Source organism: Tenrec ecaudatus, chromosome 8 (genome assembly GCF_050624435.1).
Source record: "Tenrec ecaudatus isolate mTenEca1 chromosome 8, mTenEca1.hap1, whole genome shotgun sequence".
NCBI classification, from domain to species: domain Eukaryota; kingdom Metazoa; phylum Chordata; class Mammalia; order Afrosoricida; family Tenrecidae; genus Tenrec; species Tenrec ecaudatus.
In genome coordinates, this window is record NC_134537.1 from 145,342,918 (window position 1) to 145,361,339 (window position 18,422).

General features: G+C 39.0%; 1 protein-coding gene across 5 annotated transcripts in view; it reads right to left on the reverse strand.

The window, feature by feature from the left end:
* NCOA1 (nuclear receptor coactivator 1) overlaps nt 1–18,422 on the reverse strand; it is a 228,315-nt gene that overhangs the window by 164,553 nt on the left and 45,340 nt on the right. For all 5 annotated transcript variants that reach the window (XM_075557033.1, XM_075557031.1, XM_075557032.1 and 2 more), the window contains exon 2: nt 13,451–13,586. The gene's annotated coding sequence lies outside the window, so the exon portion shown is untranslated. The remainder of the gene's footprint in view (nt 1–13,450; nt 13,587–18,422) is intronic.

Consider the following 18,422-nt stretch of genomic DNA (forward strand, 5'->3'; position numbering starts at 1 on the left):
GGGTTGCGACCCACAGGTTGAAAACCACTGGACTACAAGGGTTTTTTTTTTTGATAGTACAACAAAATGTATCCCTTAAGGTCTTTCATTTAAATAAAGATTAGTTCATAAAAAAAATCTATCGCTGATTAGGTATGTTTACAACTGACAAAAATAAATAATAAAAGTAGCTGATGAGGCTGCTTACATACAACCAAAATTCTCATGGGTTTTGTTTTACTGTTTTGATGGCTTAGGGTCATGATTTCACAGGATATCCTAAATTAGCGGCCTTAATAGCATGCTCTTGGTGCTTCTGTTCTCCCTCCTAGTTGGTTGCTGAGGGCCTGTGCTCTTAAAAGCTTGCAAACAGCTGTCATAAGTGGTCTCCATTCACATGGGAAAGAGAAAGAAAGTCAGGAACACAGAAAGGATATGGAAAACATTGCTAATTGTCTCTGTGAACAATGGCTTCCATTGTCATGAGATCAGAAGAATAGGGTGGTGCTTGCCTATTATAACTGAACATTTTTATCAAAGATCATGTGGAAGAATCCTAATCAGAAGGGGAAAAATATAAGTTCTCCTAAAATCTATAGACTTTCTGGTTCCTTGGAAATTGGATGAATCTCTGAGACTATTACCTGTGAAGTGCACAATCATATAATGAATGCCCAGTCTTGCACTATCTTCACAGCTGTTGCAATTGTTACAGCTATTGTATCAATCTATCTCACTAAGGGTTCTTTCCCCAGGATTTGTCTTTCTTGATACATTGTCAACTACCATACCTTAGATAAAGTGTTAACAATCCTCTCTTTTCCTTTTAAGGAACATTCTGTCTATACCTCTTAAAAGAAAACAAATCAAATCAATCTCATTACTATGGAATACATTTTGACTTGCAGTGTCCATTACATGAGATGATAGGACTACCTCTGTGGGTTTCTGAGACTAACTCTTTATGGAAGTAGAATGCCTCATCCTTCTGTCAAGGAGCTGCTGCTGGTTTTGTATAGCTGACCTTGTGGTTAGCAACCCAATGCATAAGCCACTATACCACCAGAGATCCAGGATCTACTATTAATCCAGTCTTCTGTCAGTCCATGCCACATTCAATATTCATCACCAACAACATATGAAGCAATTGAAAATACCATGGCTAGGATCAAGTGACGTTAGTTTTTAAGGCAGTGGTTCTCAAAACATGTGGGTCGTGACCCTTTGGGGGCCTAACAACCCTTTCACAGGGGTGGCCTAAGACCATCGGAAAACACATCTTTCCGATGGCCTTAGGAATGGAGACACCACTCCTCCATCGTCTCCAGGCAGATTCACCCACTTGCAGATATGCCCACTTAAGAGTACCCGGTGTGAAGACTGTTAACCCATGCTACGCCATGCTTCAGGGCAAAATTTCGTTTATTTGTAATTGGAAGTAAATTATTTCACAATATAGAATTACATATTCTTTTTGTGATTAATCACTATACGTCAATAATGTTCAATTTGTAACAATGAAAATACATCCTGCATATCAGGTATTTACATGATGATTCATAACAGAATCAAAATTAGTGATGAAGTAGCAATGAAAATAATTTTATGGTTGGGGGTCACCACAACATGAGGAACTGTATTAAAGGTTCGCGGCATTAGGAAGGTTGAGAACTACTGCTTTAAAGTGGCATCTTTGCTTCTTTTTCTTTTACTTGAAAAAAAAATCTTTGATCTACTGACAACTACTTCTACCTTCTCTTGTGGATGAAACCAAAAAGTTCCCTTATTACTGGAGCCTGTAAGCTTCCTTTCATGAGTTTCCTTATCGTCCTACATCACAGTGCCCTATGTAACTTGTCAAAGGGAAATCAAACGAGTCACATTTTCCCCTTAGACAGTTCCCACCACCATCTAATAGGCAAGTACATTCTTCCAGCAACCAACTCATTCACAAGTCTTTTTTATCTCTGAAAGGATTACCAAAAGTTTCCTTGCAGAGAACACAGAGATTACTCATTAAACCACCATACACATTATCAACAGTTTTTCCCACCTGTCTCAGCCAACTGTCCCCTCTGCATTCCAAAAGGTAATTAAAAGAATACTTGGAGGTTTCAAAATCTTCATGGAAAAAAGAGTTAAAAAATTTAAAATGCCCATGAACTTTTTCAAGACTCCATCATAGAAGACAAGAAAAAATAATTAACCCAAACACATAATTGTCTCTCAGGTCAAAAGGGCCTATTTACTAGGATCCATATTATGTGCCAATCCCTGTACTAAACATTTTATCTAACTGCATCTCATGTAACCAGGGCTCCTTATGTAAAGGCAAGCGGTAACCATATAATGGGGTGGGGGTTGGGGTAGCAGTGAATATATCTTTGAATTGCAAACTACAAAATTCTATAAACAAGATCAATAAAATCAACAATTCTACCTTGCAGGGCTGGATAGGGCAGAGGTTGTACACTGGTACATATGAGGGCTGGAGGCACAGGGAATCCAGGGTGGATGATACCTTCAGGACCAAGGGTGTGAGGGGCGATGCTGGGAGAGTGTAGGGTGAGTGGGTTGGAAAGGGGGAACTGATTACAGGGATCCACATGTGACCTCCTCCCTGGGAGAGGGACGGCAGAGAAGGGGGGGAAGGGAAACTCCGGATAGAGCAAGATATGACAAAATAACAAGGTATAAATTACAAAGGACACATGAGGGGGGGGAGCGGGAAGGGAAGGGAAGGAAAAAAGAGGACCTGATGCAAAGGGCTTAGGTGGAGAGCAAATGCTTTGAAAATGATTAGGGCGGGGAATGTATGGATGTGCTTTATACAATTGATGTATGTATATGTATGGACTGTGATAAGAGTTGTATGAGTCCCTAATAAAATGTAAAAAAAGAAAAAAAATAAAGAAAAGAAAATGATTAGGGCAAAGAATGTACAGATGTGCTTTATACAATTGATGTATGTATATGTATGGACTGTGATAAGAGTTGTATGAGCCCCAAATAAAACGTTTAAAACAAAAAAAATCAACAAGTAAAATGAGTCAAGAATAGGCAGCTAACAGCTGAGGAGGAAAATAATGATGATAAAAATAAACACTAGAAGCTGTCATAATACATAAAACTCTTTGTGGCTACTCACTAAGTTTATTCTCAGCCTCTAGGGAGTACATGGTATTTGTAAAGGAGTAATTGCAACTACTGGACTCTGGATTCCCTAAGTGCTGAGACAACTACCAAAATAAAAATTACAAATAAAAACCGGTCTTTAAAAGCTTAACTCCTTGGCCAGCACAGTAGGAAAAATAAAAGGAATACAATGTATAAGGAGTAGAGCAGAGGATTTCTACTAAAGAAGTTTTAAGGAGAGAGATTAAAATGCAGGGTCTCTAGAACTAGAATGCCTAAATTCAAATCCGAGCTCCATCACATTCTAGCTAGGTAACCCTGGGCAAGTGACATAGCCTCGCTGTGGTGTAGTTTCTGTTTTTAATAAGGGAAATGATAACAGTGTCTACTTTACTGGAGTTATTGCTCACTGCCATCAAGTTGATTTTGACTCATAAAGACCCTGTAGGACGCAGTGGAACTGCCCCTGTCTATGGGTTTCTGAGACTCTTAACTCTTCACAAAAACAGAAAGTCTCATCTTTCTTCCCTGAAGCAGCTGTTGGTTTCAAACTGCTGACACTGTGGTTAGCAGCCCAACGTAAACCCACTATGGCACCTAGGCTCCTCACAGTTATTCTGGTAAGAATCAAATACACTGACAATTACAAAGGGTTGCATAGAACAGAATTTGGTATATAACGCTAGGTAGTAAAAATTGTCCTTTGTAGATTTTCTATGTCGAGCCAACAGATTTAAGAAATTACGAAAAATAAAACTCAGCAGTTGCTATATACCCTCAATTCAACCATTTTCTAATAATATGCATTTATTTCTCTACCTTTTCTTTATGGGAAAAAAAGTTTTCAGGCTTAGAAAATGCTACCAAGACCCACTCCCATAACCAGCTAAAATAATCATCATCATGGTCAGTCTTATTTCATCCCACTCACAGCTTGCTCTCTATGCCATAATGATACACAGATACCCGACATACCAGTTCATTCACAAACACATCCATATCTGAAAGATATGGACTCATCTTAAATATAACTAAAATACTACTTAATTATCACACCAGAAAATGATCAATTCCTTCATATCAATTATCTATCTTGGTCAGTGTTCAAATTTCCCTGATAATTTGATCAATGTTATTTATTAAAATCTAGATCCAAATAAATTTCAAATTTTGCTATTATCTAAAGTTTTGTTTTCTCCTTCCTTGAATTTAATTTGTTGTCATAGAGTTATGGGAAATGGATTACTATGTAATCTTATAGAAAAACGATGACCTTGTGAAACACCTCAACACATGAGTGACTCTGGAGGATATCATGCTGAATAACATAAGACTATCACAAAAGGGCAAATGTTGTATGAGACTACTATTAGAGAAAGCAAAAAGGTGGGGGGGAAATCACCCTAAAATAGCCTTTGATGGTTGTCAGGAGTGTGGAGGGAAGTGGGGGATAATTACTGGCTAGAGGATCGACCAATGTTAATTTGGGTGAAGGGAAAGGCAATACAAAGCAAGAAGGTCAGTAAAAATAATGGAGGCAGGGAAGACTATGCGGAATATAAGAATTAAATGCAACAGAGGTAAACACTGTAATGTACACATTGCTGCAGTAATGGTCATCTTTGAGTAGATGCAGGACAAGAAGGGGTATAGAAGGGAGAGTAGAACTACATCCATTAATATACAGGGGTACCCCCCCAAAATGGGTTGTCCCCCCAAAGATATGTGGTTGTTTTTTTTAACACAAACTTATCACGTTCAAAGTACACTCTCCATTACATTTAAGACATTTGTCAAAACAGCAATACCATTCTTGAAAACATTTTTCAAACTCATCCGTTTGGATAGCTGATAGTACCTCCCCCATTTTTTTTTCTTCACCTCTTGTATGTCTTCAAATCATGGTCCTTTCAAGTTTCTATTCATTCATGGAAACAAAAAGAAGTTGCACAAAGCAAAGTCAAGTAAATAAGGTATATGGGCCAAGAGAGGCATGCTGGGGTTTGCTTGCCAAAATCTGGCATACTGTGTTGGCTGTGTGAGCCTGCATTGCCATGGTGGCAAGACCAATCCTCCATCTGCCACAAAACAGGCCTTTTTAGTTGCACACTGTTATGCAATCCTTTCAGAACCTCTAAACAGAAAGCCTGATTAACAGACTGATGAACTGGTAGAACGAATTCCAAATGTACTAAAGAAGACATTTTCAGAACGAGGTTTGTCATCAATCAACATTTCACCTCTTCTGAAATGAGAAAACCACCTCTTACACTTGAGTTTTTCCCATAGCACTGTCCTCGTAAACTGTGTCCAACATCACAACAGTTTCTGCGGCATTTTTTTCCTGTGTAGAAAACAAAATTTCATAACTGCATGCTGTTCTCGTAAATCAGCCATCACCAAAATAACGAGGTTCAAGTGATACTGCTTTTACAAAAATATTCACTGCAACGTGAAAACCTTCCCAGGAAAGTTACTGGGAACACTAACTTTGAGAAGACTGCGAGATGCTCACCTAGCGGGGGAAATACATACTATGAAAGCTCTACTCTGCCCAGGGCAATTCTGTTTGGGGTGGGGAACCCCACTAGTAAATAGGTTTTACAAAGGGTATCTGTAAATGTGTGGTGAAACATGCACGGAGAAACTTGTGAAATCTGCTTATATATCATCAAAACTCTTTACGGGAATGAGTCATGGGGCCTAGGGGTTCAGGACCATGTTCTCAGGTGACACCGAGGTCAATTGGCATAAAGTAGTCCACAAAGACAATGTTCTACATTGCATTTTGGTGAGTAGTTACTGAGATCTTAAAAGCCTATCAATGGTCATCAAAGGTGCTTTCCCTATCTAGAGGAGCGATGAGGAAAGAAAATCAAAGCTGCATGGAAACAGTCCAATGGACTAATGGACCACATGACCATCAGTCTCTGTGACCTTGAGACCAGAACTAGGTGGTGCCTGGATACCACAGTCTATTGCTCTGAAAGGGATCACAGTAGGTCTTGAATAAAGTGGAACAAAACTCAAAGCCATTAAGGAAAATAGGTTTTCTGATCAAATAGAGATGAGTGGAATCCCCAGGAAAGAATGGCCTCAGGAAATCTTCCAGACTAAAAAGAAATCAGCTCCCCCACCCCCCCACCCCCGTTCCACTTTCAGCCAAAAAAGCGTTTATGGCTATAGGGGAACAAAACACTAGAGAGGTATGCCAAATAAGGATAAACAACTATTTGAAAACAAACGGGCAGCATTTACCCAAGAAGAACATTCAGAAGAGTGAAGAAGGAAGAAGGAAGGAAACACAAGGATGAAGTAGGTAAGTGATGTTACATTGCAGACATTGCAACCAATAAAACAAAATGTGTATGAGTTTTTCTGCTTTGAGAAAACTGCTCTGCTCTGTAAACCCTCACTCAATTCACAGTAAGTTTTAAAAAATAATAGGGCTGAAGGATGTTTTCCAGCCAAACAGATCAAACAGGTGATGGCAAGAGCCTGTACAGCCAGCATGGGGATGCAATGAGAGCCCTGGGCCAGAACCCCACCAGCGCCCAGGTGCTCCAGGAGTGAGGAGATGGAAGTGAAGGTGCTGGATTTTGAGCACTTCCTGCCCAGGCCGCCGACTGGCCAGGAACAAGGACCAGAGAACCCGTGAGGACTATGCTGAAGAACGGGAACAGCACCCACGTGGGTGTACAAAGGTCTGGTACACATTTGTCAGACTCGGTGAGAAGATGACAGGAAGTAACAAAGAAGCTGATGGCCAGGCAGGAGGACAGCAATGGTTATGTCAACTATGAAGAGCTTGTCCATATGGTGCTGTCTGGATGAAGGCAGCCCTTCCTGGGTACCCAGAGCCTTGTCCCTTGTGAGACTGTCAAGGGCAGAAGTCTTGCTCGCTGTCCCAGCACCTTTCCCTTCTTGTGTCTCTTGGATAATGCTTGCCAGCAGCAATCACCACATAAACTTGCACCCTGTGCCCAGATATAGATAGATAGATAGATAGATAGATAGATAGATAGATAGATAGATAGATAGATAGATAGATAGATAGAAAGCAATGCTGTTCTGTGCCCCAAGGAGTTTCTCTCAGGCTAGAGCTTGTCTTCTGACTTCCTGTAAACTGGCAATTTGATCATATTTAGGTTCAAGTTCTAATTTTTGGCACGGGTACTTCATAGGTAGTGTCATAAAGAGAAATCTAGTGGTACTTGATATTCGTAGACACTGATGATCTTTGCTTAGGTCTACAAATGCCTCACAAAATAGTGATGGTCTATCATTCCTTCCTCATTTATTAACCAGAGCTTAATTCTATGAAAAAAATTCTTACTTATCAACCATTTACCTACCTTGCAGTATCATTTATATAAGAAGGTGGAATAAAGTTGAATACTTGCCCTCATGTAACGAATATTCAAAATAATGAATCCAATTAAAACTAATGAGTTCATTATGAACTAATAATGGGAGGGGGCTCAGGGCTGGAATCAGCTTGCACTGTAAGTCAATTTCCATTCTGAGCTGGTTTCTTCCTTGTTCTTCATTTCTGCTAAATGAAAATGTCTAATTCCTAATTATAAGTCAGCTTTGCCATACACTTCTGGACATTAAGATTGAACACAGACTAGAAAAATCCTATGAAAATTTCTCACTAAGGTCCCATTGATATTAAAAGACATACTGTATATACTCGTGTATAAGCCGAGCTTTTCAGCACAAAAAATGTGCTGGAAAACTGGGGTTCGGCTTATACACAGGTCAGTGGTACGCCAGTGAGGTGTAACATCTCCCTGGGCCCGCCCCCAAGGTAACGGGACAAGCGCCCTTTATCTCGCGGGTGATTGCCATTTCTCCGCTGTTCATTCAAAGCCCCTCTGACACTGCAGGGCTTTGAATGTTTGTTTACTCACATCTAACCAATCAGAGCCGTCCTATGACGTGTATCTTTGAATAAGCCTTTTAAAGACCGTGTGCGAAGGATGTGGCATGAATGGATGTCATCTGGTCAAACCCGACTAACAAAAGGAGGAAGTCTCATGAAACTTGACATAGAGTTAATAGCAAAGTGGGTTCGAGATGCATGGGAAGGCATTCCAGAAGACATGGTGCGACGTGCCTTCCAGAAATGTATCATTAGTAATGCTATGGATGGCAGTGAAGACTGCGCTTTGTATGAAAATGACAGCAGTGATGGTGATGACAGCGATCTCAGTGAGGACAGCGTCTATGATGACCTCACACCAGCTGAAGCTCTGCATTGGGATACGGATGATGATGATGAGGAATCTAGTTTGGAAGGATTTTAACTCTTTATATTTTAGCTTGGTTGCTGATTGAGCTCAGGGAATAGTACTCTTAAGGTATTGTTGATACCTTATTGTTTGTGTTGAACCTATTTTCCACTTACTGTGCTGGTTTACTAATGTGAAATGACTTGTCCTTTTATTTATGTTTTTTATTTAAAATAAATATTTAAATACATACCCCACTGATGTCTCAATTTTTAATTTTATTTTCATTTGTTTTGATTATTGAAACTCACCAATAGCTTCTGCATTTTCCACCCTAGGTTTATACTCGAGTCAATCAGTTTTTCTGGTTTCCCAGGTAATAATTAGGTACCTCGGCTTACAAATGGGTTGGCTTATATTCGAGTATATACGGTATATTCCACTCAAAACTGAAGAATAAATACTTCAACTTGAGGGATTAGGGCAAAGAAATTCCTAATCTACTCTCAGTTTACACTTTGCCCTTGGAATGTGTTTCTTTGTGGTTTTTAAACAAGCACACAAACTTTACTTTTGAAGATAAATAAATTAAAATCATCAAGTATGGAAAATAACCAAACTCTTGAGATTGAATTATTTTGTACCCTAGCTCAAGCTTTTACAAAACTCATCCTCAACATTAAAAACCAAGTTACTAAAGAAAAACAAAAAATAAATCATGTTACTGTGAACATGAAGCTATAAGTTCAGGTAATTCAAAATACTAAATAGATTTTCTACATCAAAATCAGATTATCAGTACTAAAGAAGTATTTATCTTATTTTACTAAAAGACAAACTAATAAACATGTACACCCTTTCCTCTCCAGACTTAGCATATATTATTGTGGAAAAACAGAATCTGATATTTGCTTGATATTAGCGCTAGAAAATAAACCCTTCAGAAGGGAATGTACTCAAAATATGATGGGTTGACACAATCATCACCAACAATGGACTCAAACCAATAACCATGAAGACAGCACAGGACAGGCATACACATCCACAGTCTCAGTGAATGGGAGGCAACTGGATAGCAACTAACCACATAGTTGTTAACCATTTCTTCACAAAACTCTGAAAAGGCGTGGCTTTAGTGGACAGTAATTTCTTACATCCACATTTTTTACTATTTCCTTAATAATACATAACAATCGTGAATCACAATTATTCTCTCTGAAACAAGGGGGTAGAATACAGGCTGATATACTCTTTCCTGCCCTTCTAGATGTTGCAGGGGGGACGGGGGAGGAATACGGGCTGATATACTCTTTCCTGCCCCTCTAGATGTTGGTGCTTGAGTCACAGCAACTTTTCCTAGGGCGTCCTGGGCTGAAAAGCAACCAAGCATCACCATCAATGAAACAACAGTAACAAAGAGTTCTTCTTCTGTAATATGGATTTTTCAGTGATAAACAGTTAACACCTGTATCAAGAGCTGGAGTGTCCTCTGCACATCAGTGCTTTCATCCAACTGAAAACAAACTCTCTGCTAGCAAGTGCACGTGACATTAATTGCTTTTCCAGATGGTATGCTTTTGATAAGGGATTTTTGCCAAGAGCTCGTTTTACTTTCTCTCCAAGCATAATATTTGTCATTAACTTTGAAACTGGTTTTACAAGCTCCTTGCTAGTGATGTGAGCTGACCTGCTTTTGCTATGAGAAGAGTAACTGTGATGCTTCTGTGGTGTGATCTTCTCTATTTTTAGCAACAGCGTTCATTGATGTCGCTCTGGAAAGCATTATGTTATGTATTTAACTCATTAATGCAAGGCTACAAAATAAATATAGAAGGAAACATAACCATGAAGTCTATTTCCCAAAGAAGCACAGAAAACAGAAGAATCAAAGCTTGTGCTCTGTCACAGCACAGAAAACTGTATCAAGTTACTAGAGAACACCGTGTCTTTACTGTATTTTGGTAAAATCTGCTTTCAAAAAGTACTATTTTAACGTAATTCTACTATGATTCAAGACCTATAATCTTGCAAATGTTTTAGGGGCATAACTCAAGTACCAGTTTTGTAATAAAACTTCTCAGTTTCAAAATTTACAATGTTCTCAAGAAAATTACCGCCCTCCCCCCACGCCCCAAAAAGTCAAAACATTTCTTTTGAGCACTAGTCTGCGATACTTTCACTTTTCTCCATTTAAAAAAAATCAAAATGACAACTTTTAAAAGGAATATCACAGTGAATACTTGCGAAAAAGTAGAGAGGTATATTAGATGAGTAAGAGATGCTTAATTTAAGAATTAACACGATCTATATTGCTTTTACAAGTATAAGCACAGGGTTAACCACAAGAAAACAGATGGTGCCCAGCTATGAGAAAGAATAGCATCTGCAGTCTTACAGGCATGCTTAAAACATGCAGCTATCTAAGTGAGATGTCAGCTAAGTCCAAGCAGAAGAAGCATACCAGCTCATGTGATTCAAGAATTCTAAACAATAAAATCCAAGATCAGAGGAAGGAACTGTATTTGAGCTGAAATTCGGAGCACCCAGTTTGCTACACAGATGACAACGAAAGCTCAAAATCCATTTACAAAGTCTTCCAAACAGATTAAGCCTCCACTGAATTCCCTCAGACTATTGACCAGGGATGTGAACAGCCTAGCTCAGTGCACTGGAAAGTAGACTGCCATATATACTCGTGTATAAACAGTATTCAGATATAGTTAGGTTAAATTTTAATATATGATCATTTGTTTCCCTTTTGACTCATTTTTAATTTAGTCTAGTTTCTATTCTGCTTTCTCTTGATAGAAGTTTTTGTTTTACTTTGCTGTTCTTCTTCTTGCTTTAGTTTTCTTTTCTCCCCTGTATAATTTTCTTTATATGAAATCCAGGACAGGCAAATCTACAGAGATAATAACTACATTAAGAGATCCTTGGGATTATGGCAGGGCAAATTATGGTGTAATAGGGAGCTAATAATAATGGATATAGGGATGAAGAAAATGTTCTAAAATTGATTGTGGGGATGACTACGCAGCTCTTCTTAATATATTCAAACCACTGTGTTGCATAGTACATGAATTATATGTCTATAAAACTGGTTAAAAAGCTTCAATAAATCTTGCGCAAATTTGCAAAGGAGAAAGAAAGCATCACAAACAATTAATCAGCAAATTCAATTTATCAGAACTTAGTATTAACTAGTCTTTATCTTTGGAGAGGTTTGAATATAGGACTTATCTATATTACTTACAATTTTAAACTATGATTTTTTTAACTATTCATTTTATTATGACTTCATAAATTATTTCAGATGATTGTCTTTAGGCTTCCAGGGCCACAGGGGAAAAAATTGAGTGAATGATGTCTTTAACTTTATTTATAACTCTGCCATATATTAAAATAATTCTTTACCAAGTTTGGACATTCAGTCTTATTTAATAAAAACAAGAAGGAAAGACATCCTGTAGAATCAGCAAAGTAATTATGACAATAAGACAAACTGTATATTTGATTATCATTAAATTCAAAACCACCAAAAAAAGGAAACACCCACATCTGCTAGTTGAACTTTTAAAATCTTTCACCATAGCAACCTCATTCTTTTATCTGATTTTTATTTAACATAATTTTTCTTGGACAAAGATGGATCAATTATGCCAGGCCCATTTTGGAGGTAATCCACTTATTCAGGGAATTTTTAATATTTTGGAATGTACTACTTTACACATTCTTCTTCCAAAATATAACCAAGTGAAATTAAAAATCTTAATAATATGTGATATATTTCTTTAATTTTTATTTTATAGTCTGGAAAGATATTATTTATAACTTATATAACATTTACAGAGAAATCCATCAACCTTAGCTTATCTGCCCAAAGTAGAGAAACCTTTTCATACCTCATGCCTATTTGGAAAAAAAATTAAAATTTGATAAATATTTTGGTTTTCAATAAGCACTAACTATCCTGTTTGTAATTTATGTATGCTTCAAGAAAAGTAAAAGGCTAGAAGTCTTTAAGCTTTCTGCTGATAGTACATTTTCTTTTTGTTTTTAATTAGATAGCCTTTTCTAATTTTCTAATATCTACTACATGATTTGGAACTGTCACTTGATCCTTTAATTATACATCTCACTCTGACTTTTCTAGTCTCTGTGAAACTAATCTACCAGATCTCAAAAGTTCTTCAGGGATAGTCTAGGAGAATCAAAATGACCCTTCTTGGGGGCAGAGTGGGGTGTGTGGGCAAACTCCTTAACGAGTTTAGAAGAATTAAAAAAGGTTTCCAAGTCAAACTGAAGGGCAATCACTTTGCTCTCTTGTATCACGTCTGTTGCTCATCTCACAGTCATGGTGTGCATAGAATAATTGACTAACACTTCTATATCCTAGTTCTTCTAACAGAGATAATGGGGTCAGTCAACTTGCACTCAGTATATTTCTTACACTTGACATGTGTTTTAGTTAATTAGTGCTGCTGTAACAAAATTACCACAAGTGGGTGGCTTTAACAAACAGAATATAGTTTATCACTGTTTAGGAGGCTAGAAGTGTGAACTGTAGAGCACTACTCCTGGGGTGTTCTCCTTCGGCTCCGGAGAAGTCTCTTTTATATATCAAAAAGAGATTAACTCAAGATATACCCTTTACAGACTCTGTTTATTAGCAAAACAAAGACAACCTATTCCAAAATGGGATTCTAACTACTGATACTCACTGCCACCAAGTCTACCAACTCAGAGCAACCCTATAGGACAGAGCAGAACTGTCCCCTGTGGGGTTTTGAGACTGTAACTCTTTGCAGGAATAGAAGGCCCCATGGTGGGACCTTTTCTCCCGTGGTGGCGCTTTTTAGTACATGTGCTGCCGAAGCAAGCATCCGTGGTGGTGGCGCTTATGGCTAGGATTTACAGCACAGACTGGGGTGGGGTGGGGGGGCAATACAAAACGTACCCAAACAACTTGCTTTACAACTTCGAAAAGCCACCTATTCTAACATAAAGATGCTCGTAAACGCATAAAAATAGAAAACACCATAAAATGACTTTCAAAGAATAAGGTTGTTTTTTTTAAAGTAAAATGTTGCCTCAAATACCTTAGAAGAAGTAGAAATTCTAAATGGTGGTGCCTTCATTTGGAAGCAAAGATTTCTACTGCACAATCCTACTTGATGGTCCTCCGTTCTTATCATCAGAGCTAGTTCTGTTACATTTCCACTTAAATGGACAGACCTAAAGTAGAAAGAAGACACATTTAGTTCATCGACCACATTACACATTTTAGGTACTATGGCATCAGTATTTCCCGATAAGCATATAAAGATTCATCTGCTGACAGAGCCCTGGTGAGTTAGGTGTGGGGTTGTAAAGGTTAGTAGGTCAAACCCACCAGCCACTACTCGGAAGAAAAATTTACAGGCTCAGAAAACTTATACAGGGCTAGTATGAGCCGGAATCAATTCAATGGCAGTGGATTTGGTTTGGGTTTGGTTAGTTTTTCAAGAAATGCCAATTCCTCTACTGTCTTTGAAAAACAAACAAACCCACAGTCATTGAGTTGATTCTGACCCAGAGCAACCCTGGCTATTATGGGTTAAAAGGAAAAATTTTAAGATTTTCTTCAATGGTCCATAAGGTATAATAAAAAGACAAAGTTGAGATGAGACAATGTCTTACTAGCTTAAAAAAAAAAAAAAAGCTTCAGCTCTCTTAAGGAGGTGCGCACTAAAACGGAGGCTGAACTAGTAGCCCAAAGGAGATAGCAGCCCAGGAGGTTTTCAGCTCACTCATCAGGAGCACCTGAGACACAGCAGCAACAGGAGCCCAATTTTGAGTAAAACAGAACAGTAGGCGGAAATGAGGTTCCCAGCAGAAGAGATCACTAGGATAACAATCTCTACTGGCAGTAGGATATTTACCAACTAGATTTTACTAAAGTAATGGGTGCTGAAGCTTATCACTCGAAAAATTCAAACAGTGGAGACTTTGCAGACATCAGACTTCAGAAGACTTGTGAGCCAAGCTGGTTTTCACTATATAAAGCCTAATTGCTTTAAGTACCCACTACCAGCCATGGTTACCCTTTCCATTACTAACACTGCTTTTTAGATAACACAAAGACACAGTGAATCAGGATCAAAAGACAATCATTACCCCACTAGTCAGTTCTGAAATCTTGGATTAGTCATTTCCAAGGGTGGCTCCAACAGCAGTCACCTATAGACTTTACACAAAGCACAGACCAATTCAGACCAAGCACCCTCCCTTATTCTTTTCATGGCAACAGTGGCTCTGTGCTCCTCCCCTACCCCCACCCCACCCCCATCCCCAAACCCACATGTTCTTCCTTCTGACTTCTCTACAGAGATTACTGAACTTTATTTCTCTTTACACAGTAAAACAAATGACCTCAACATCCTCAGCCTCATCACCAAACACTCCTTTGAATCACTGGCCTGAAATATAGTTCTACAGGGATCCACATGTGACCTCCTCCCTGGGAGATGGACGGCAGAGAAGGGGGGAGGGGAGGCTCCGGATAGGGCAAGATATGACAAAATAACAATGTATAAATTACCAGGGGCACGTGGGGGGCGGGGGGGAAGGGGACCTGATGCAGAGGGCTTAAGTGGAGAGCAAATGCTTTGAGAATGATTGGGGCAGGGAATGTATGGATGTGCTTTATACAATTGATGTATGTATATGTATGGATTGTGATAAGAGCTGTATGAGCCCCTAATAAAATGTAAAAAAAAAAAAAAAGAGGAGGAAAAAAAAGAAAATGACTAGGGCAAAGAATGTACAGATGTGCTTTATACAATTGATGTATGTAGATGTGTGGATTGTGATAGGAGTTGTATGAGCCCCTAATAAAATGTTTAAAAAAAACAATGAGATCTTTAAAGGAAGAGAGACCTCCAGACCTATCCCTATCTTCTCCAGATGCCTCACAGCATCAGGCAATTCTACCTTCTTCTCCTAGTCAACGTCATTCTATGTCCCATCGTGACAACAGATCCCACCCCCTCGCCACCCCCTTTCCCCCCCCCATACTCAATCTTTTAGGCACATTCTATCTGCCTATGTGTAAGGATCAGCCAACTCTCCTAAAGGTGGATTGAATCCGTTCTACATTCTCATTGCATTGCCACCTGGAGCTAGGTCAGGGCTCACAGATGAACGAGCTACTGTCCTTCAGATTGCCAAATATACATACAGACATCAGCTACAAGTTTGGGTCATCCTCATGGCATCCCAATCTTCTAACCTGCTGGCTATAAACTTGGGGCTGCTTTTCCACTATTCTTTCAAGATAGCAGCTCCAAATTCAGGCCCACTGGCTCCCTCCCACTGCCTCTTTGGGCTTGATTAATCTGCTGAATTAGCTCACAGAATTCATGGAGAATAAACTATACAAATGCAGATTTCTTAGAGCCAAAAAGGATACAGTGACACGCTGGAAGGAATACCATCATGGAGCTTCCCTGACTCAAAAGATGATCTACCTTCCCTAAAGCAGATGTTCTCTTCAACAAGTAAATTCTCTGAGTCTCTGTGTTCAAGGTTTTCATTGGTCAGTTCTGCATGATAGGCCCTCATGCATAGTGGTGATGTTGGGTTGCAATCTCCAAGGTCAGCAGTTCAAAAGCACCAGGTGCTCCTCTGGAGAAAGAGCTTTCTACTCCCATAAAAATTTAGTCCCAAACAGAGGACAGTTCTACCCTGTCTTATGGGTGCGCGATGAGTCGGCACCAACTCTAGGGCAGTGAATTGATCCTTTACCAAGTATGATGTCCTTTCTCCAGGAATTGGTCTCTCCTGATAACATATCTAAAGTACTGGAGACAATGTCTTGCCTCTCAGAAGTATTCTGGCTGTACTTCTTCCAAGAAAGATTTGTTTGCCTTTTTGGCAGTCCATAGTATTTTCAATATTCTTTGCCAGCATTGTAATTCAAATGCATAGGTTCTTCTTTGGACTTCTTTATTTGATGTCCAACTTTTACATGCATATGAGAAGATTGAAACTACCATGGCTTGGGTCAGGCATACCTTAGTCCTCACAGTGACATCTTACTTTTTAACATTTTAAAGTCTTGTGTGCAGATTTACCCAATGCAATGAATCATTTGAACTCCTGACTGGACTCCTAGGTGAGTCTTTCCTAGTCGAACCAATTCCTACCCCTCAGCACAAGTTCTCTGGTATGGCCTAAAAGTCCCAGACTAAAAAACCCCAATTACTCCAAAGGTAATTAATTCTACAGAAACAAGGACAAAGGCCAACTGACCAAGGATAAAACTAAGCCATTTCCCTATACTGCCTGTTCACCACTCCAGGTTCTTGTGATCTCGTCTTAAAATCTCAGTTGTGGGGCAGGAAGGGAAAAAAGAGGAGCTGATACCAAGGGCTCAAGAAAAAGTAAATATCTAGAAAACAATGATGGCAACATATGTACAAATATGCCTGATACAATTGATTATAATAAGAGCTGTAAGAGGCTCCAATACAATCAACTTTTAATTTAAAAAAAGAAACACAACAAACCCCCAAAGAAAAACCTCAATCAAAAAGAAAGCAGAATATAATAAAATCTATAACAAATTTTATAATTAGTCAGAAGACCTCTGGTTCCTTGAATCTTCCTTATTCCCCACTATCATGACCCCAGTTCTGCCTTTCACTTTGGGTTTGACTGGAGCATGCCCACTGGTGCAGATAAGAGCTCAGGTCAAATAAACCTCTCAGGAACAGAAATGGGAGTAGTGATACCAGGAGGGTGGGGAAAGGTAGGGAGAGAGGGGAGGAAGGGAGAAGCAATCACAAGATTGAAACATAACCAATCCCCCACCTAGGGGGAGGAACAACAGAAACTGTAGGGGAAAGGAGAGAGCAGTCAATGTAAGATATGAAAATAATAATAATGAGTCATTGGACTCATTTATAATTTATCATGGGATCACAAGGGTGGGGAGGGGAAAGGAAAAAAGAGCTGATACCAAGGGATCAAATAGAAAGTAAATGTTCAGAAAATGATGGCAATATATGTACATATATGCTTGATACAATTGATGTAGATTGTTTTAAGAGCTGTAAGAGCACCCAATAAAATTATCTTTAAAAAAACGAGTCAAAAAGAGAGAACAAATGGGAAGGTATTAAATTTTAACCTATTAACATGATAAGTGGAACAGGAGAAAAGTAAAAGGAAATAGAGGGAAGAACTAGAAGGCAAAGGGCATTTATAGGGGTATAAATATAGGAATATATATGTAAATATATTAACATGTAATGATAGGGATATAGGTCTATGTACATATATTTATATGTTAAGTATTAAGGTAGCAGGTAGACATTGGGCCTCTACTAAAGTACTCCTTCAAGCAAGAACACTTTGTTCTAATAACCTGGCATTCTCTGATACTCACCTTCCCAACACAATCACTGAAGACAAAATGGGTGCATAAGCAAATGTGGTGAAGAAAGCTGATGGTGCGTGGCTATTAAAAGACATATTGTCTGGGGTCTTAAAGGTTCAAAGTTAAACAAGTGGTCATCTTGCAGGGAAGAAACAAAGCCCACATGGAAGAAGCACACCAGTCTGTGTGATCATGAGGTATTGATGGGCTCAGGTTTCAGGTTATCAGAAGATCCAAAACAAACAATTGTATTGAGGTGAACAAGAGGCATCGGAGTGGAGACCCAAAGCGCCAATCTGTAGACAATTGGACATCCTCTCACATAAGGGTCACATGGAAGGGACGAGTCAGCCAGGGTGCAGTATAGCACCAACAAAACATATACCATTTCTCTAATTCTTTAATGTTTCCTCTCCCACCCCATTCCACTATCATGACCTCAGTTCTACCTTACAAATCTGCTAGACTGGAGCAGGTACACTGGTACAGATAAGACACACAGAATCCAGGACAGATAAAACCCTCAGGAACAGTAATGGGAGTAGCCATACAATGAGAGTTGGGAGAAGGTGGGGGATAAGAGGGATAAAGGTGGAACCAATCGCAATAATCAATGTATAACCCCCCACCCCCAGTGGGATGAATAACAG